General features: G+C 37.6%; 1 long non-coding RNA gene across 2 annotated transcripts in view; it reads left to right on the top strand.

Annotated features, from left to right (window-relative positions):
* The window catches only part of LOC118147262 (uncharacterized), a 144,154-nt gene that overhangs the window by 6,666 nt on the left and 115,125 nt on the right, over window positions 1-22,363 (top strand). For both annotated transcript variants that reach the window (XR_004733472.3, XR_013526073.1), the window contains exon 2: window positions 14,530-14,620. This is a non-coding gene — a long non-coding RNA (uncharacterized LOC118147262). The remainder of the gene's footprint in view (window positions 1-14,529; window positions 14,621-22,363) is intronic.

Below are 22,363 nucleotides of genomic sequence, written 5' to 3'. Positions count from 1 at the left end.
GCTTCTTCAGCTGCTTAAAAATGTTTATCTTTAGTGTTGATACAGAAAGTGAAAAATAAAATCTTATACCACAATCCAGAGATAATTTTGATATACATCTGTATATCTTTCTAGGCTGCTAGCATTACTCCAAAATGTTTCATGGTCAAACTATTTATATCATGTAAGCAACAATTGAACTAACTTAGCCACATTGTTTCTGGGATGTTCTACCTTTAGTCAGTGACAAATACACACACACACACACACACACACACACACACACACATATATATGTGTGTGTGTATCTGAAATGTATATTTAGTAATATGTTAAACATAAAGGGGCTAGCATCTATTAATTTGTAACTTGATTTTCACTTACCATATAATTATTTTCATTCTTTGGCACTAATATGTTATAATAATAATTTTAATGGTTAATTAATATTCCATAGTATTTAGATATGATGTGTTGTTAATTCCTTAGATAGCTGGGATGTTTGTATATATTTTTAATATCATAAACAATTATTTAATGACTATTCTTAAAACTAAATCTTTGTAAACCTTCATGCATATTACTTCAGAATGGATTCTTAGAAAAAAAATTTCCAGGTAAATTGTGTGAGATTTTTTTAAGGTTATTGATTTGCTTTAGAAATTGTTCCATGCCATTTCTATGTTACCTCACTTTCTTGGGACCAGCATATAAGAGTGTCTGTTTCTCTGCCTCTTAAGTATTGGGTCTTAGAATTTTAAAACACCATTGCCAATTTGAGAGGTGAAAGACCCTTTGCTTATTTTGTTTACATTTAAAAATGTAAATGTCTTTAGTGTTTTTCATCTCTTATATTACCTCTTTATTTTCTTGTGATTCTACCAAGATAAATCTTAGTGATTATTTCATTCTGTTGCCCTTGAAACTTTAATTTTACTTTATTTTATTGGTGGCTTATATAAAATCTATATTCTTGATCTTTCACAATCTCATCAGTCATATTTATATTTTAAAAATAATTTTGGATTGTGAATGTAAAAATGACATATACAATACATATAGTAAGCACATGAATAATAATTAGTAAGTTTATAATAAGCAAGTTAAGTGAGCCAAATGAAAATCTTAGTAGGAAAAAAGATAAAACCAGGAGTAAGATCAATATCAAAACACAGGCTGAATGCACATGCCCTAGAAATGGGTAAATAATTTGAGTTTTTATACTCTAGTAGGCATCATAAAGACAAAATTATCATAAATAACTATGTTTATAAGGCTCATAAACCAATGACTTATTCAAGAGCTGCACAAATATTACTAAAATGAGAGGTCAACATTCATCTCCCCGACACACAAATACATACTCAGGCTCTCAGGGAGAAAACAATATGTAATATAATCAGTGTTCCTTTTCCAAATACATTCTACAAGCGGTACAGGAGGTTTCATAGACTTTATTAACCTCAGGGGTAAAAATCACAAGCAGTGCCAGATTTCAAGCTTTGGCTCTCATGGGCCAATCCTTTCTAGGCTGCTAGCATTACTCCAAAAATGTTTCATGGTCAAACTATTTATATCATGTAAACAACAATTGAACTAACTTAGACACATTGCTTCTGGGATGTTCTACCTTCGGTCAGTGACAAATTTTATGGAATTGTACATGGAGGGCACCAAGTGTGGAAATAACTCGTGGATTAAGCATTGATAAAAACTCAACTAGGAGCCCAAGACTTTCTTATTCAATGTTTATGTCCTTTAAATGTTGGCCTTCTAGAAAATCATTTTTGAAAAATTTTCTTCCATCAATTTTCTTTATTTTACAATTTTATTTAGAGTGCCTATTATGTTTCTGGCAATATGCTCTTGCTGGAATAAGAGAGTGATAAGTATGAGATATTCTAAAAGCACATAAGTGGGATCCAGACTTGTGGAGGAAGATCAAGGAAAGCTCCCACGAGGGAATGACTCTTTCGCTGAGACAGCCTGAAAGATGGACAGAGGTGAACTGGTGAGGGATGGATTCCAGGCAGAGTGAATACTGTGTAGGAGGTCATGGCAAGAAGGAACTAAAGGAGGCTCAAACTGGCTGCAGTTAATAGAATGAGGAGAGCTGAGCAGGGGCCAGACTGCTAAAGATTTTAGACTTTCACAAACAAAAGAATCCTCTGATGCACACTTAAAGTGGAAGCATTTTGTGGTGATACATTTTAAAACATGAAAGTGATAGCTGTGAGAATACACTGGATGGAGAGGAGACAAGACTAATTGGTAGGAGCTGAGCTGACACACCAGAAAGAGAGTATGATGTCTTGTATTCAGGTGGTGGAAATACAGAGAAAGAAAAGCTGAAAGATTTTAGATATATGTTGGAGGTAGATAGAATCAGCATTTTCCCCTGGTGAGAGATGACTGATTTGGGAGATAATGGGGCATATCAAGAGTCTCTCCATGTGGTTCTCATATGAGGAGACAGATAACGGCATCAGTTTCTAATGTAGAAAACACTAATGTGGGAGAAAAATTTTAAGAGGGTTTAGTTTTGAACATAATTAGTTTGAGAAGCTTTAGAGACATCTGAGTGGAGACATTAAGATAGGAAGTGTTTGTAATTGTAAAGGTTAACCATCAGAAATGAGGTGCATAAGTGGCTTGTGGTGAGTCAGACAAATGAGCTGAATTACGAGAGTGTAGAAGTACGGCATGAGAACAGCCTAGACATGAGCACAGAGTCCTGAGATAGGCATGGCCAGTGGTAAGAGGAAATCAGGAGAGTGTGTAATGACTGGTTGAAAAAGAACAAATTTTTCAAGAAACCGTGGTCAACTGAGTTAACAAGATGGAGACTATCAAGGGCCCATTCCCTTTAGTAGTGTGAAAGTTACTGATTTTCATAATAAAACAGCCTTAGCAAGTTCAAAGTAGGTCAATATGTTTGGTAGGAAGTGGAGACAAGTATACATGGTGTATATACAAGTTTTCATGCTGTTATAAAGAAATACTCAAGACTGGGTAATTTATAAAGGAAAGAGGTTTAATTGACTCACAGTACTGCAGGGCTGGGGAGACCTCAGGAAACTTACGATTATGGCAGAAGGCAAAGAAAACATGTCCTTCTTCACATGGCAACAGGAAGAAGAATGAGAGCTAAGCAAAGGAGGAAACCCCTTATAAAACTATCAGATATCATGAGAACTCACTCACTATCATGAGAACCAGATTGAGGACACCACCCCCATGATTCAATTATCTCTACCTGTTACCTCCCACAACACATGGGATTAAGGGAACTGTAATTCAAGATGAGTTTTGGGTGGGAAACATCAAATCATATTACACATATATTCCTTGAGGTATGATTCATGCTGGAATAGAGTCACAATATTAAAAGATAGCTGGAGATGATTATAGGATTCAGGGAAAGAGGTTTTTAACATGAGAGACAGAGAGGATATTTGATATCTAATTCGAAGGATTAAAGAGGTGGTGGCAGAAGATAGAAGGTCCTCACTCAAGGACCTCATTTGAGTGAGGTCCCTGAGAGGGTGATAAAGAACACTGGCCTTTGGTGTGAGGAGAGAAACTTCTTGTGCACCAGAAGAGATGGAGTAGACAGTGGATACAGCTTTGTAGATGCGATGGAGGGAATTTAAAGAGCTCCCATCTGTGATTTCTATGTGTGTTATAAAGAATGAGGCAAAGTAATCTGACAAGGTAGGAAGAAACAGGAACGAGTAATTTTGGAGAACTGAGGGACACAGAGAATGTAGGAACAACTGTTTCCTAACACTTCATAGGTCAGGTTTCTCCAGAGAACAATTTTATGTACATTTTGCTTCCTTAATTTTTTAAAAAACTTTAATTTAATTTATACTAATTCTAGAAACAAACTTTTTTTAAACTTGAGGGAAAATATAATGACTATTTAGAAAATATTTTTGGTTGTATAATATGGCCAGAAATCCAAAGGTGTATTTTTCATTTTCACTTTTATAAATAAATATTTCTTTCCAGGATTTTACCTAAATTTCTATCTTATCAGTCTATATCAATTAGTCATCTGATTGATATATGAATCTATCCATTCATCTATTATAGCTTGTTTATATTTAAATAAAGTAGAAGCAACTTTGAAAATAATTAAAACATAATTTAGTATAATATAAAAATTTTCTATACTTAATCAATGATATTTATGAAAATATTCTTTTCCTTAACATTGAAGATTGGCAAAAACACTATAGGATTCTGTCCTTTCCTTTTAAAATTGCCATCAAAGTCTTAAAGCCTGTCTTGATTATTTTTTTAAATTTGGAAAGCTATAATCATATTGTTGATTGATAATATAAACTTAAGATTTCAGCACATTGATCTCCTCAAAAGATTAAAATGATATTTTTGGCCCAGACATGGTGGCTTATGCCCATAATCCCAGCACTTTGGCAGACCAAGGCAGGAGGTTCACTAGATTCTAGGAGTTCTAAACCAGCCTAGGAAATATATGAGATTTTCTCTCTACAAAAAAGGAAACAAAGAAAGAAAAAAATTAAATTAGCCAGGCAGGGTGGCTGTCATCTTAGCCACTCAAGAGGCTGAGGTAGAAGGAAGGTTTGAGGAGATTGAGGCTGCAGTGAGCTATCATTGCACCACTGCACTCCAGCCTGAGTGATAGTCAGAGCCTGCCTCTAAATAAATAAACAATAAATAAAACAGAACTTTATTTTACCAGTGACTATTCCTTAGCACTACCTAGTTTGGGGACATTAGGGATCCTGTGCTTACCTGCAAAAGAATTTCTTCTCTGTCCTCCAGGGAAACATTTATTTTTTTTTTAAGACAGTAATGTTTTCATTTATTCCTGACAAAACAATGCAAGGAAATAAAACAACATTTGTCACTAGAACTGACTGGGTGTCCTTTTTAATTAACTGGATTAAAAGATAATCATCCGTAATTAAAGAGCATGATAAAAGACGCTTTGAAGTCTTTCCTTTGTTAAATGCTCTTATTACCATGTACCCACTAACATGCCCTTGCTGTCAGTTCACAAGGATTGCAAGCTCTTTAAGAGACTACTGAATTATAGAACTAAGCTATACTGTATATGAGATCCCGTTCAATTCTCTCCATTTTTCTTAATGGGAAATCTGGGGATTAAAATGGAATATGAATTATTAGAAGTCATGGGGTAGATTTTGGTCTCACAGATATATCTCAAGCCTGGCACATAGTAATTGCTCAATAAATAATTTTGAACTATCTGCCACCAAAATTCATATCTCTTGTCATCCAGATGCTATGACAGTGATCAAGAATCCCTGGGTCTTCACATCTATGTGTTATGATGACCTCCTTTGGTATGTATAGTAAGATGCACAGGAATGTCCACATTACAACTGCAGTCAGGGAGAATTTTTTTTACTGGTTTTATCATAAGCATTAAAAGACCATTTTGTACAAAAAAGTCTGAAGGCAGGGGATAAATTATTTATATTAGAATTTTTCCTTTTCCTGAAAACTTGCAAAAAAAATGGTAATACTTCTTTTCAAAATGAATATTCAAGGAGTAAATCGCCACAGACACAGGCTATCAGATTCTCCTGATCTTTTTTGACCCCCATAATGCAGGCATTTTGGCTGTAATTTCAGTGCCTTTCAAAAGAATGTGCAGTATCTAAAGTCTGTTTTGAAAGGATTATGTGGTACTAATGATTAGCCAAACTTTAATTCCTACTTATTTTAAAACAATTCATGCAGAAGCAGAGGATTACCTTGAGGCAAAATATCATGATTTTGGTTGTTTCTTTGTTGAAATTAGACAAAATGTAATTAAATAAGATTTGGAAACTAAGAGAAGTCAAAGAGGGACTTTTAAAAGCTATTATAGGAGGTAGGTCATTTTTCGTTGCAAGAAATTAAATTCCACTGTTTGAATGAAAGCTTTCAGATTTGCTTCCATGATGCGGAAATGAAAACATTTTACACAGACTGCATCTAAATGTGGATGAGTCACCAATCCATATCTGGCCTTCACCCATGTTTGTGTCAAGCTGACACACTGAAATAAATCCCAGCTGGTCTCCATATCCTCTTTGAGTTGTTTTTTCCCCCCCCCTTCAGTTTACTTGAAAGCATTCCTTGGGGCTGGGCATAGGACAAAGGGCTATCGTGGAGCTTCTGTCCCTCTCTTAATTCATAGCAAAGGTGACTGAGGATATCAAATATTGAATAATTAATAAAGGCAGGTCTTCATTTACCTCCCAGTGATCAAATCTAATTATAATAGAAAATTTCTCTGGATGTAATATCCTACCCTTCCTGACTCACTTAGGAAAATCTGTGTTTGGGATTTAGCCATGTGAACTATACCTGGCAACTCAATCACTTTTTATGCTATTTTCCCCTTCTTACTCCTCTCCCTCCCTTCTATATTTCACTCTTTAGAACTACATAACTTAGGGAAACTTTCTTAAGCAGACTTGCCCTTGGTGCTTGCATTCACACTAAAGAATATAAAACCATGTTTCTTAAACTGTAGTCCCTGGACCATATGCATTAGATTCAGCTGGATTCCTGCACCTCAACTCATCCTCACCTATTGAATCAGGAGCTGAGGTCCAGAGACTTTAATTTGTGAAAACAAGTTATATAGCTATATGCATGGTTTTATATTTGTATAAAGTACTTGCTGTCTCATGAATTTAAATCTGAGAATAAAGATTTAAGCTGAAGAAATATAATGTCTGCCAGAGGGCAGAGGGGCAATTTGTCAGAGAACATCCAGCTATCCTAAATCATACAATATTACCATAATTGAAATATTCATGCTCCAAGTAGTTGTGTTCAAGATTCCAAATGCTGCTAGAGAGGAGAACACAGTCTTCTACTTTTGTCCTGGGTGTTCCAGGGAGCACTCTTATTTTCCTCATTTTTCTTGTATTGGTACCCTTGATGCCACAGCATGTATCTTGTTGCTATAGTTTGGATATCTGTCCCTTCCAAATATCATTTGAAATTTGGTCACCAAGGATGAAGGTAGGGCTTTGTGCGAGTTGTTTGGATCATGGGGGCAAATCCCTCATGAATAGATTAATGCCTACTCTTGAAGGGGGTGAGTGAGTTCTCACCTGAGGTCCCATGAGTGCTGTTCGTTATAAAAGACACAGCACCTCCCTCCTCTCTCTCTTGCTTCGTCTTCCATCACGTGACCTCTGTGCATGCTGGCTCCTTTTCACCTCCCACCATGAGTGGAAGCAGGCTGATGATCTCACCAAAGAAGCAGATGCTGGCACCATTCTTCTTGTATAGGCTGTGTAACTTTCTTTATAAATCACCCAGCCTTAGGTATTCCTTTATAGTAACACAGAAATGAACCAAAACACTTGTTCTAGAATTGCACAGCATAAGAGAGTCATGCTTATGTTTGCTTCTTCTCATTACTTGTGGTGACCAACCACAGTGTCCCCTTACCAGGTGATCTTTGGCCAAACTCCAAGAGCTCCCTTAATGGTAGATCTTATCAGTTGCTGCTCACCCTTCCCTCTCCATTTTCAGTCATTTGTCACTGATGTTCTGCCCCCTCCCAGTCAGACTGTTAACAGAGGATGCCCAATCAAAGAGTGGCCCTTTTGCAGGAATTTAGATTCAAGATAGGGAAAGGCCAAGAAATCTGAGAACTCTGCCTTCACATGGGTGACTGGAATGGCAAAATAAAAACCCAGGGTGTTTTAGTTCATTCAGGATGCTATAAGCAAGATATCATGGACTGGGTGGTTTATGAACAACAGAAATATATTTCCAAGAGGTCTATAAGCTACAAGTCTGAGATCAGGGTGCTAGCATGGTAGGTTCTAGGTTACAGACTGCCATCTTCTTTTGTATTCTGACATAATGGAAAGAGGACAAGAGAGTTCTCTTGAATACTTTAATTAGGGCACTAATTAAATTTGTGGGAGCTCAGACTTATAACCTAATTACCTGCCAAAGGCCCTATTTCTTAATATTATCACATTAGATATTAGGATTTCAACATAAATTTAGGGGTAACATAAACATTCAGTTCATCATATCAGGGCATTCACATTTTATACCACATAGGCTAGACAATAAAAAAAATTAGTTTTTCTTTTCCTTTTTCTTTGTAGGTTCAATAACATTGAAGTGCAGAATAGGATGAATCTACCTAAAACTTTGCAGACATTGTAACCTGGATCTTGTATTTCTCATGTTCAGGTGGTTATTGCTAAATATATTGATGGGAACAGGATATAACATCACCGTGACACAAAATAGTGGCACTAAGCTTTCTAAAGTCAGAGAATGTTGCTTTCCTCTGTGTATACAACTTCTCGATCTATGAATCCAACCAAAAATTACTTGCTGTTATCGCAGAAATCTGTTGACATTTGTATGTTTCAGTTTGGATAAGTGCAGCTGTAAATAACAGAATACTTAAGTAAAAATAAGGGTGAATTCATCTGACATAATAATAAATATAAAGAAAAAACATTAGAGGATTGATATACCAGCTCAACAATGCCATCTGCACCCAGATTCTCGTAGTCCCTTTGTTTTTCCATCTTCGGCATGTGGAGGCTGTCTCCCCTCCAGGGTATAAGATGATTACCATTGCCCTAAGCATCCAACTCTCAGAGTACAGCACTCCCAGTAAGGAAAAAGGAGCTGTGAGCAAAGGGACTTCCTCATCTTGCTGTTCCTTACCATATGTTTATTTTTTGGTTGGCAACCAGGTTAAATGCTGGAGGTGGGGCGGGGAGAGAGAGAGAGAGAGAGAGAGAGAGAGAGAGAGAGAGAGAGAGAGAGAGTATGTGTGTGATTTTTTGTATATTATAATGTTTTAAAATTTTTAAATCTTAAAAACCTTTCTGGCTGAAGACCCTCCAGTCCTGTAACTAGAGGATTCTTAGGGATGCTTAGTTGAGAACATGCCTTTGATATGCAAACTGACCAATCCAGAGTCACACCTCCTCTATTGGATGCCTATGCCTCAGAATTACACCCAAGAGACAATATTCTTCTGCTTTAATCATCCTCTGGCCAGGTTTCAGGCAACTAGACTGCTTTTCTAGCTTGTAGCCCACAGAAATTATTCAAACTAGCCAATCCTACACTGTTATTTTGCTCTATAAAGGGCACAGCACCTCCCTCCTCTCTCTCTTGCTTCTTCTCCCACCATGTGATCTCTTTGCATGCTGACTCTGCATGCTAGACCTTGGCCTAAGCTCTCTTCTAGCTCCTGTCTTCTGACACCTGACCAAAGCCTGGCACTTCCCATGTGGCCCCAGTGTCATGTATAAGACCTATGAGTATAATAAACTTTGCTTTCTTATGCCTCTCCCATGTCTCCCTGGCCTCACCTGACTGGCCATCACATAAAAGAACAGAACAAACGCACACCCCCAGATTAATCACTGACAATAAGGAATGGATTCAACAAGGCTGATTTAGACAAATTCTGGTTCAACTTTGAGGATTCAAACATTAACACCTAAATAAAACCACGGTCTCCATTGGCAAGGATGAAAGAGGGCTTGATTAAACAATCAACACTGTTTATCAGCACACATTTCTAAATGTACTACATTTTATCAATTTTACCATATGTATATTTTTCACATTTTGATATCTCTAACATTGGAGAGCATCTTGCATACACCATTGGCCATTTTTTATGCAGTTGATGTCTTGCAAATCCATATGTGTTACCACTGATGTTTCCTTAGGTTAAATGAGATATACAATTGTACTTTGCTTGATTGTCACCGACTCAACATTGTCTGTATCCCATTCCATACTCGTCTCTATATTTTGGGTAAAAACTGCATTTTCTAGAATCTATCATGAGTAGATTTCATATTAAATTCTGCCAACGAAGGGTACTCTTTGATACTTGGTAAAAAAGAGAAGTCTTTATTCTTACTTGTGTGGGTGATGACAGATAGCAAGCCTGAGGTTTTGTTTGATGTTTTCAAAAGAAATCCTTTTGTGAATCACCTAATTTTGTGCTATAGGGAGCTGAAATCATTGATAGTGGCATCCTTAAGATTCCTAAGTTTTTGATTTTCTGAAAGCCAGCAATGGCCTCCCTGATATCTCTTCCCCCATCCCCCATAAAGGTTGTGAAAGACTCCAGATTCTCTGTCCTGAATTCTTTCCTAGAGTGATTTCTGTTCTCTGGACCAACTTTTAGTGATACCGTTTTCTTCTATCTTTTCTACAGTTTCCAATGTGTTTCTCCCTCTTTATCGGGAAAAAAACCCCGAAAAATTACCTTCCTTTTTGCCAATATGATTTGGGCATTGCCTTATCTAAGAGTAAGCTGGAATAGGCATTTGTGTGTAGACGCAGTGATGGTCAACTCAGCACAATTGTATAAGTGTGGGTGTATGTGTGTACCTGACCGACTGTTGAGCCCAGGCAAGCCCAACATTTGAGTCATCCCAACCAGATAATTCACAGACATGAAGGAAGAAACCTTTAGATCATTCCAGTCCCCAGCAATTTAAGTCATCTCCAGCATTCAGTGCCAAGACTCCTGGCATTATGGAGCATAAGCAAACCATCCATCCAGTGCCCTATCTAACTTCCTAACAAAATGTGTGAGAATTATAGAATGGTGTTATTTTCCTCCACTAAATTTTAGGATAGTTTTTTACATAGTAATGAGTAATTTCAACCTGAGGATAGGATTTGAGTGTTCCTGGGTCTTCTCATCAAATATTATTTTAATATTTCCCCTTCCACCAGGGTTAATCTTCTTTACACAACTAATCTACGAGCTCTTAAGGCCGTATTTTAGATTTATACTATATTTCTTTTAAAACTGCACTCACTACTGAGCACTCAGTTGGATCTTTCCATAATGTGCGTTGGCTAACTTGCGGGGTGATGCCAGGGCTCTCCATAAGAGCAAGCACTGACCACAGGCTCTGAGAGTTTCCAAAATAATTATTTTTGTGATAGAGTATGTGGGATGCCAAATGCACAAAGGAGCCAGAAAGAACTTTTCTGAGTCAGTATTGCATGCTTTTACCATATTTCACGATGTGTATGTGGTTTGCTGGGTTTGTATTTCTCTTTTTACTTGGAACTATTTGTCATTTCATTTGATTACAATAGTAAATGAAAAAGAAAATCTCGTCTCAAAGTTTGGCATTACACATTAGGCAAGTTTGTAACTTTTGAAGTTAGGGTGAAGATGAACTGTGTTCACATACAACTGTTGTATTATTGGCAGGGCATGAATTTGCTTAGGTGGCTCGGCGAATGGCCTGGTCTCCTCTGTTATCCCTTATGACCTCTCCTGATCTCTATGAGCTCTCTTGATCCTATGAGTCAAGATCACTGCATGTCTCACATGCACAGGAATGCTTGTTAGGTGAAATAAATTAATAAATGCACAGTGGCTGTGAAATTCAAAATGGTATGTAGATACTAAGTATTATTATTAGAATAAATCTTCGTAATTGTACCTAACTGCTGTCTTGTAAGACATCTTATTAATTAAATAAATAAAATACTGCTTTAATGAAACCTTTGAGTCTTTAATGGCATATTAAAGAAGAAGGAATTATTCAAAAAACAGTTTTAAATTACAATAATACAATAATTTTCTGGCGATCCTTCTTTCCTCTCATATATTTCTTAATAGTGGGCACTGTTCTTATGCCAGTGAACATTCATGAGGTTCGTTTGCATAGTAAGGGAAAAAATGCCAGGCATATAAGAATGATTATTTCACAAACAACATCTGGCACTTTGCTGGGCTTCCAAGGCAGATGCTAATATACGAATGCCAAATTTCTCAAGTGGTCATCCTGATGTGCAACTGCTCTCTGGCCCAAATGCCACCGCATTCCCAAATGTCACATTGATTCTCTTGCCACCTTCCTATGAATGAGAATGAAAAGATTTCTGCAAAGAACATTCTATGTCTTCATTTTGTGGGAAAGGCTAACCATCTCAAGTATCTTACAGTTTGGACTTAGCACAGTGCCTGAAATCTAATTTCATTCATCTGCTTTCTTTTCAACTAGTTATGTAAACAATGATAGCCTCTCTGGCTACCAAGATTGGGATCACAGTGGTTATGTCTCTAGCTTTTGTGTATCCTTCACAGTAAGAAACAAATATATGCTTTTAAATTAATTTTTTAGCGCAGTTACCATTCACTTCACTTTGAAGGAATAAATGTATGCTGAGAAAAAAAGATGCATTTGTTTTCTGAATACTAATAGCGTTTGTTGAGAATTAAGTTTTGTAAAATACTGGAAATCACACTGAATGCTAAAAACTAGGTGATTTCTTCTAATTACTAAGCCAACTTGATTATGTTTGAAAAGAATAGATGGGAGGATTCCAAGCAGGGATAAGCTTTATACCTTGGAGCTAATGACAACACTAAACTATTGGATTAATAAAAAGTATAGCTACATGACTCTCAACTTTAGTAAAAGGGATGGGGGACTTCAAAACAACATTTAGCTCCTTTAAATCTACTTCATACTCTCTCCTTTCCAATAACTCCCATTAAGAATTTGCAGTATGAGCTCCTGAACTTGTGATATTTGACACCATAAAGAGATCCTGCTTGGTGTATCATGAGAAGACGAGGCATTTTATTTATCAAAATATAATTCATTTTCTACAGAGTAAAAAAGCATTTTAGAATAAACTTTACATTTTCTTCTAAATTCTCAAACTGCAAATTACCCTTTTGTTTTCTCTCTCTTTGCTCTCTGGCTCTTTTCTTACTCACCAAGCAAGGTCTAAAATTATTTTGGTGACTTTAATGGCTACCTGATTACACATGTATTTCTTGACCTTGTCTACTCCAAAGAGTTTGTCTTTGTCTCTATTTAAACCACCAAAGTCACATCCTTTCATGACCATAATCAGCATATTTTGTCATCCAGAGAAGCTTTACCTTTGATATGTTAGATGCAAGTGCCCTGCTCCCTGACTGGATAGCATGTTCAATTATTTCTTATTCATTGGTGTTTTGATATTTGGGGAAAATGACCTGTTTACTCTTCCCAATGGTCAATAAATTTCAGAATTCACCTCTTTTCTTCTTAGTCTTAGATTATCTGCTCCATCAATTCAATTCACACTCTTAAAAATATCAGCAATATCTATGATCATTCACTTTTAAAAAAGAGATAGCTTTGGCAGTGTTCTCAATTTTCACATCCTGACCTGAATCTATAAAAATTCATGGACTTTTCTCTAAATTATGATCTCAGTGCTGCTGGACCACACTGCTATGTACCCATGCTTTACCACCTTCTACTCTCCCCAGCGCTTAAGTCCTTGATTCTTCTTGGATTCTCTTCATCACCCACCTTTTGAGTGTCTTAAAAATAGACATCACTCTACCGACTCTCTTAATTCTTTGCATTTACACCTAATCCTTTCCTGAGTTTGCACATTTATTTTTAATTTTTCCCTGTAAGAGTGGTGGGGCAGGCAACATCTTGTCTGGCAGCAACAGCAACCCTAGAGCACAAATATGTTGCAGCCCATGCCTAGGATGGTAACCAAACTGATCAGAGAGATTATGAGTGGTACTGGCCACACAGAAATAGTGCAGGGCACATTACATGTAGTACCTGTTTTGCAACTGCAAATTCGTAGCTTTCAGAAATGTCCACACCAGGTAACCTGAAAAGCAAACATGAAACTCTACTAAGAAAGTGAGCAGTGCAATTGTTTTTCTAAGATAAGTTTGTCTCTTTCTAGAGAAGCCCAGGCTAAATTAAACCCCAGATTAGAATAAGGAAAAGGAGAATATGAAGAAGAGGAGGAGGCAGAGGAACCAGAATAATAACTAGCACTCTGATCTCTGAAACTGACATTTTACCAAATTCAGAGTAAAATACATCTTCTCATAGCATCAATGCCTCTTATTCCCCCAGTTGCCAACTAAATGTGTTGGTAATTAAAACTTTTATCAAAGTTCTTAACACTTAAATTCTGAATGGAGAATTCTAGGAGTATCAAGGTGTAAACACAATGTTTGGGCAAAAAAAACTAAAATCAGTAGAACCCAAGTAATAAATACTGGGAAACAAATGAGATAAAGTTACTGGCAGATAGCATCTAGAATATGTCAAACTGGAAGGGCAGGTTTCTATTTCTGCCATGGGTATTTGCCTACTGCTTGTTTAATTTTTACATCTGTATACTTCTTTTCAAGTCTCCCCAGCACTTAAGAGTAAGTTTTGTGAGATGCTGGAATCTGCCAACCAGGAATGCAGTTGATACTTGTCCTTGAATATCATAAAAACATGCTCAACTATTCTTACTGGGGCAGTACTTCCGTAAACTGATGATGAACAAGGGGTCCACAGTGGTTTCTTTAAAATATGTAATTGCTTGCCTGCAAGAGATACTCACATTCACAGGCCTGGTCTCATACAAAGTCACCTACAATGTGTGATTATTAGGCCTTGTGGAATTCTTCTGGCCAGGTCTCCAGCATGACATGTTTTTCATGCCATAATCACTTTTCACATTCTCTTTCCTCAGCAGGATGAACATTTATCTTCCTTCTCTTGGCAAAGTACCTGTATTTCCTTTAAGACCGACAATCTGACAGTCTCCAACTTCTCTGGAAAGAGTGAGTTACTGACTCTTCTTCAGGTCTCTATGCTTCTCTTGTATCATTCTTCACACCTCAATGTGGTGGTGTGCTTGTGTTCATGTTTATTGTTAGGTTGTAAATACTGCCAGGGCAAGCTCCCTGTTATTCTGTTTCCATTAACATATAGCATGAATTTGAACACATTGAAGGCATTGGTTGCTGAAATAATACATTTCATAAAATTTAATCTTACCTTAGACCTTTCCTCTTTATATTAAAGCTTTGATGTCTTTCAAAATGTTGATTCCTCACAGAATGACTCATCGGTGGAGGTTTTTTTTTCTTTTATTCATTTCTAATATGATGAGTATCAGATTATTTTTTGAGCATAAGTTTTGATAAGGGGAAATTGGAGTGAGGACAAGGGCATTGTGTAGTAGTGAAATGGCAAGCAAAGAGCTCTAGAGAACAAGGAGACAAAGGACAGCAAAGATAAATACAATCAATGAGCATCACGATTTTCCCCAGGCCTGGTCTTACTCAATCAGCCTTCCCCATCCCACTGCGCAAACACAGTTGCCATTACGTGTCCAGGTTAAGGCACTTCTCATTAAATGAAAATGAGGGGGAAAGAAAGGACAAGTCTATGTAGTAATTCCTTCATCAAATTGCATTTATTGCAGTACTTGGCTGCAAAGTCCTTAGCCTTAGTAGCATCAGATTGTTATTTGTACCTCCATAACCTAAGTATGTATACAAGGTTAAACATTGTTCCTTAAGTCTCATGCAACTAGAATCATAATTATGAAAGATGAAGGACATGGCACTTGGTAACGCTATATGACTGACATATAAATAACAGGTGTATGTATTTTAATAATCTGTAACGAACCTGGAAACCATCATTCTCAGCAAACTGACAGAAGAACAGAACATCAAACACCGCATGTTCTCACTCATAGGTGGGTGTTGAACAATGAAACATATGGACACAGGGAGGGGAGCATCACACACTGGGGTCTGTCAGAGGGAAACAGGGGAGGGACAGCGGGGGGTGGGAGTTGGGGAGAGATAGCATGGGTGAAATGCCAGATATAGGTGATGGGGAGGAAGGCAGCAAATCACACTGCCACGTGTGTACCTATGCAACAATCTTGCATGTTCTTCACATGTACCCCAAAACCTAAAATGCAATAAAATAATTTTTAAAAAGTCTGCAAGTCAGAGAGAGAGAGGCCTCAGAAGAAATGGATCCTTCTGACACCTTGATCTTAGACTTCAGAACTGTTGAAAATACATTTGCATTGTTTAAGCCAAAAAAAAAATAATAATCTGTAACTTAGTATCACCTAGCCTTAAACTAGAAGAGAGCAACTTGCCAGGTATTCTGAGGGTATTTTGGAATTTATCAAAATACTTGCTATGAAATTCCATTAACATTTGGCTTTAGAACCGCAAACACAGTGACTGTCTGGAGTGAATCTTTTCTGAATTAATATTAAATCCCTTTGGCCCTTAGTACCAGTACTGTTGACAAGTATCTGCAGCTGGGATTGCTTCCCCTGGCTCGCCTTTCATTCCATCTCCAGCGGTGTGATTTAGAACAAAGAAGAGTATCTTTAGGGTGAACATTTCTTTCCTCTGCCTGACCTGACGTGTTGACCTTCTGCTCCCTGACCATTCAGGCACAGACCTTCCCTATCTGTATCCTTTGTCAAATTCTTTCCTGCTAGCACTATTCTTTAGCTGGTTAACTTAGCTTCAAATAGGGCCCTCTGATGTATGGCCTTATTTGGCTACAGTAGATCCCCAGAAAACTCACATTATTATTATTTTCATTGTGCTGGAGGCACTAAGCCATTCAGTTGATCCCTTGATAGGCACTAGAACATGGGGGCTAAGCTAACATTTATTTCGCCTGAAGCACAGAAAAATCCTCAGAAATAGAAACTTTTAAGGAACAAAAATAGCAAGTAACACACACACAAAAATCTGACCTGTTATGGTCAGGCTTTTTACTTTTTTTTTTAAATCCATGAACCCACAGCTCAATGAAAATATGATATTGAAAATGATACTCCCTCATGCTCCAACTTTAATATTTTCAGGAAGAGCTGTAGTCAGCATATATGTCACGTTGGGTTTTTAATCAAGCAAACTCATTTTCACATCAGTCACTCCAGGGAGCATCGGAGCCTTGTGCCAATAGTCAATGAGGTCATTTTATCACATCCCTGTGTATAGAAAATTGTGTGGCCAGTCTTACTAGAGGTGGGGAAAGTCAGGCGTGGATTTATACGACAATGTTGGTGAGGGACCTGGAGAGTTAGGTATGAGTATGAACTCTTGGGCTGCTATTCATGTGTATGTCTGTAGTTGAAAACTACATGAAAAATTAATAGAAACAGGTAACAAATAAATATCAGGTATATTCCAGGTACTGTTCTCAGTACCAATTTCATTCTCGTAACTGTTCTGTGGTATAGATTTATTCTGATACCCACTCACAACAAGAAAACCAGGGCACTGCAAAGTTGGAGAATTTACTCCCAGTCAAACAGCTCATGAACAGTGAGCTTTCTCTTATGCTGTGGAGGTAATTTGTTTGTTTGACTTTATTTTGTTTTATTTTTTTTTAAATTTTTTATTGGATTATAGGTTTTGGGGTACATGAGCAGAGCATGCAAGACAGTTGCGTAGGTACACACATGGCAGTGTGCTTTGCTTTTCTTCTCCCCTTCACCCACATTTGGCATTTCTCCCCAGGCTATCCCTCCCCACCTCCCCCTCCCACTGGCCCTCCCCTTTTCCCCCCAATAGACCCCAGTGTTTAGTACTCCCCTTTCTGTGTCCATGTGTTCTCATTTTTCATCACCCACCTATGAGTGAGAATATGCGGTGTTTCATTTTCTGTTCTTGTGTCAGTTTGCTGAGGATGATGTTCTCCAGATTCATCCATGTCCCTACAAACGACACGAACTCATCATTTCTGATTGCTGCATAATATTCCATGGTGTATATGTGCCACAATATGAGGCCAACAATCATATGAAAAAATGCTCATCGTCACTTTATTTTGTTTTAAATCAGGCAAATCTCTTCCAGTGGTATCTTCAGAAAAAAACTGCATCTCTGTCTCTAAATGATTGTTCCTGGCTTCCACAGTCATAGCTGTCAGGATTTTTTGATTGCTTTTTTCCCCTCTCTGTGGAAAATCAAAGTCTTTGTGATCAAAATTATTTTGTCATATTGTGACACTGAGTCATTGAGGGACTGGCATTGATCGTTATTCAACTGTAACTTTTAGGTGAGAGCCCAAACAGATGGAGATTGATGGTGGATTTAATTATTTGGGTACAAGATCTGCAAAGAAGGCCAGTGGCTTTTTGAACCCACGTTTAGTTGGATCTTTCGGAATCATACTGTGTATATGGTGTGAGGTTGCTAGAGTTCTTGCTTTTTCCTTCTTTTGCAAAGGCTGGGGAAAAGAAGTTGCACAGTACCAGGCACCTTTGCTATGTGGTAGTGACATTTTTCAACCACACAGCTTCTGTGACATGGCCCCTCAGGCCTCCACTGGGGAGGCCTCAATGTAGGATCTGGCATCTGCATCCAACATTGTTAGATATTTCCTTTAACAGTTCAAGGCAAACAGAAAAAACTCTGAAACACCAGGAAAGCCTTTCAAACCAAGAGTGATAAGAAACACTTTCAAGAATGTCCAGAATTTATCGCTCTGGTCATCATTCAATTGACAAAATGTTATTTACTGTAGCTCAATAAAGTGGACCTTTCTGCTGTAAGAGGCAGTTTTTATTTCACCGTCCCCCACCATGGCTTTTGACCAGCCCACATGTATTTTAATAAATTAGGAATAATATTCTTATTTTAGTAATGAGATTTCTTGTGAAATATGCTGCAAGAGGATGCAAGGGACAACCAAACAATTATGCAATTCCTTTGCTTTCTGAATAGAACTTGAATAGAAAAATAAAAATCACATTCCTTCAATTGAAGGAGGAACAACAGCAAAGCTAAGACAGGCAAAGAAAGATTTCCTCTGCACATATATCACTGCTGAGTCAGACAGGCTTGGGAACAAATGCCCTTCAACCTAAGGACGTTTAGCATTTCGGGGCCTTGTACAAAACTATTTCCTACCCACAGGAAGGCTAATGAGTGCTCAGGGAAGCAGCAGCAACCAGGGAGAGATAGTGCCTCTAAAAGGTAGTAATTTTACTCAAAGGGATGTTGCCATTCCTTCACAGGAGTTAAATTAAGAGCAATATTTATAGAATCTCCAAGGTATGGGTCTTCTGAAAAGAAAATGAACTTGCTTTACTTCTGAACAGAGTGAAAGGCATTAATCAGAAATGCATTAATGGCAAAATCCATTTTTAACTGCTTGTTACTCTAAATCCACTTCAGTATCCAGTACGGCAAGTGGCCTTTGGTATTCTGATGCCTGCTGAGTAAGGATAAGAGCTGGTGGCTTCCTGTTTCTCAAGCTTCTCATCCCCTTCTCCGCATTTCCACAGTCCCATTGTGCCTGTCCCCTATTAAGGTGCCTGCAGCCCAAGGTCTGGCTAAAATTGTAACTGCCAGATGGTTGATAAAGCAATTTGATCTAAGGTCCATTAAGAAATTGGTACATTTAAGTAGTGTACTGCCAGAAAGCAAGCTTAAAGTGGAAAACAGGACTGGCTGTGGGAGAGCTTCAGCTTCATCAATTAATAGCTCTTAACCTTGGGACAGATGCTTTATCTGTCTGTGCTTCCATTTCCTCATCTGCAAAATGAGGATAATAACACCAACACTGAATGTCGTTGTGCAAGTTAGATGAGTGGTACATATAAAGTTCCTAGCCCTGTCCCCAGCAGGTGGCACCTGCTCAGCCTGATACCAAGTCTCTCATGGTTCCCTTAATTGTGATACTCCTTCCAGGAAAAAGTGCTTTGTAGAAAAGGACTGAGGGGGAAATACAATTCTTTTTTTGAGAACATGAACCTCTAATTGTGGCTTTCTGGGCACTATAACATTTCTGGATCCCCTTGGATTCTACACCGTAATCGGTAATGAAATCTACTGACAACATTAGCATGACCTGGAACTGAGCGAATGGGGGAAAAGGCTCTGCAAGGGGCCATTCCCAGACTCAATCTCAACTCTTCCATTTATTAACTACTTGTGTGTTCTTGGTTATCAGAATTTTTAACCTTTCTGAGCCCCAGTTTTTTCAACTATAAAATGGGAGTAACAATACCTTTTTTATTTGCATACTTGCTAAGACTTATTGTGGTTCTTCCTCTTCTGGGCTTCTTAACTGCTCTCCTGTTTGCTCATCACAATATCCCGTTAGATACCTTCTGCAAAATCATTCCTTATAATATAAATGGGGAGCAGATTTTCAGATTGGTTATCAGAAAGGACAGAGTTGGGACCTAAACCTAGGCAGGCCCACTTCAGAGAACATGGTTTTAACAACCACATTGCCTCGACCTGAACATTTGGTGCATAAATTGGCCCCTAAAGATTTTATATTGTTTCCTTGCCTTAGCTACTACCTCTCCATTATGGAGATGTGGCTGACAAACACTTCTAGGTTCTGAGAAGATCTCTTACCTCTCCTAAGCCCTATCTGGCTTGTTTTGTCCACATCAATGGAGGAAGGGAAGAGCAGAACCACTTGCAGGGTTTCTTCCATACTTGAACTTAGAAAAGGATTCAGAAAGGGTTGAAAATGACCCTAACATCTTGACCCTAATGTGAGTCTCACACGGAGACTCCCAGCATCCTCCTCCTGTTGCATCCTCATAAATTCTGGGGAAATGTTGATGGAGGTTTTTGAGAGGAGAAAGATTTTTACTGCTAAGCCACTCAGTGCTCATGTCACAGAACAGAACTTACCCAGAGCTTATCTAAATCCTCATGAGGTCAGAAAACTCATTGTAAGGTCTGGTCCCCAGAGAGTCCAGTAATTGGTGATTTTGGCTAGATCCGAAACATAGTCAGAAAAGGCTCTGCTCCTAGACAGTTGCTTGTTATTAAATCCTACACACTACACGCTCTCTTTATCAAGATATTTTCTCCATATAGAAATAATCTGGTTTAGAAAAACAGTTGAAGTTAGTATAATGACATGGCATAAGAGACTTTGGCTTGGAAAATATCTTCGTGTTATATAGCTGACAGTCAAAGATCAGCAAATCCTCCGTCTACCTAACCTGTCATAACATCAGTAAGTATCTTATCCAAGAATCATAATAATCAGGTAGTGATAATAAGGCAAAACTATCTATTTTGTGAAATAATAACACCTAGAGATCAGTATCTTTTCCAATAAAGGAGTATTGAAGAATGTTTTATATGCATCCCAAATAGCCCTCTTATTAAACTCAGACACCTATGGGAAAAGACTACATATGATGAATATTAACCAGCTGACAGTAACAGATAATATTAATCATATAGCACCTCTCTCAATTCGAGACCTCCCTGGAATGGATCAAAAACTAAATGGCTAGGGTTGCAACTTGGGCTCTAGGAGGGCATGAGATGGTCCTGAAAGAAATATTTCTTTTATTTCATTTCTTTTTTCTTTGGGAGTAGTAGATCAGAAGTCTCCTCTGATGATAACACACACTAATGTATCATTTTCTTCTTAGTGGTTGAAGACCGAGTTTTTAATGACAGTTTTTCCAAGTGGCTTGTTCAGGTATTCATAACAGTCTGTTTCATCCAGCTATGGAGGTTATACAAGAACTCAAAGAACTCTGCAAACATTAATTAACCAAGTCTGTATAGGTAAGGATTACTACAATCCCATTATCTTGCAGACAAAAATTAACTGTCTCCAGATTTTATTGGCACTTTTCTTTTAACTATAGACATCAATATTCATTTAAAATACACATATACGTGCAATTTCTTACTTTATTGGCATGTTATCTCTTTAGCACAAAATTGAATTGTTCTTTTTAAGCAGTTCACTTTTAAGGTACCAAATTAAGTCAAAATCGCTTATATCTTGAGTAGATTTTAAGTGTGAATTTTCTACATAAATTTGTTTAGTTAAATCACATCTTCCCTCTTAAACACAGTTTATGTGTCATTTTAATTAGATTACTTTTAGCTTACTTTAAGACAGCTACTTTTTTGCATTTTATCCAATGTCCTGATAAAATATATAGGGGACATTGGTACCAAAGACTTTTAGCCAGGTCACAGACACCAGAATTTTTCTATCACTTTTGTAATTCGGCGGTGGGAAAAGGACTGTGTACAAACAAATGCTGTGATAAATCATCTTTAAATATGCTTTTAGTCAGATGATGGAAAATTTAATGTTAGGACTATGATATCTTGAATATTGATAACCTAATGAAGAAGTGAGTACAGCTACAACTAAAATAATGCGTGCTGTGCAAGACCCCGAGATGACTTTGTAACACACATGCACTTAGTTACCTTAAAGAATGGAATATCATTCACAAAATTGATTAAGGAAATAAAATCTCTAATCTAATCTAATCCAAAGCAGGTATCATAGAGGATTAGAGTAAGTATGTTTGAAAGTTAATTTTCTTTCTGGTATTTTAGCAACATCTCCGAGGCAGGATGATTTACTCGGGTTCCCGAATGAGATGATCAGAGCAAGTGCTTCATTTCTAAAGTACCAGAATGAGCCTGCATGCTACTCTGGATGAGAATATTGCATGAAATGGGTTTTTTATGGTGTTTTTGAGAAATAATGCTTTTTCTCAGGCTTGCTCTATTTAG

The sequence above is a fragment of the Callithrix jacchus genome, chromosome 14 (genome assembly GCF_049354715.1).
Source record: "Callithrix jacchus isolate 240 chromosome 14, calJac240_pri, whole genome shotgun sequence".
Taxonomy (NCBI): domain Eukaryota; kingdom Metazoa; phylum Chordata; class Mammalia; order Primates; family Cebidae; genus Callithrix; species Callithrix jacchus.
This window is presented reverse-complemented; position numbering and strand designations above follow the sequence as displayed.